Here is a 400-nt window from a genome sequence, read left to right on the forward strand (position 1 = left end):
CACCTATCCACACTGGCCATGAGGGTGTGTGGGACCCTGGTGAGGCCCTAGACAGAATCCGATGGCAGCTCTCACACTTCCCTCAAGACCATAATTGTTTCATCCATGGAGTAGATACAGTTGTTCAAAAATGTTTATGGAATGAAAGAGGAAGGAAGGAATAAAAAAATGTACGAAACTCCCAGAACCTCCTTCCTCCATCCCAAGAGGTATTAGAAGGTTCATCAAGCTTCTTGGGGATCAGCACACCTGGCCGTGGCATCAAGGTGAGATGGGAGGAGAGTCTCAGGTGCAGCCCCCAGCAGGGCTGCCTCCGCTGCTGGGGGCTCCTGTGTCCTGGACTTCTCTGCCGGGGCTGCAGAGGGCTGCTCTTCTCCTTCAGCAGGGCACCGCTCGCTAA

This window comes from Piliocolobus tephrosceles, chromosome 7, assembly GCF_002776525.5.
Source record: "Piliocolobus tephrosceles isolate RC106 chromosome 7, ASM277652v3, whole genome shotgun sequence".
In the NCBI taxonomy this organism is placed as follows: Eukaryota; Metazoa; Chordata; class Mammalia; order Primates; family Cercopithecidae; genus Piliocolobus; species Piliocolobus tephrosceles.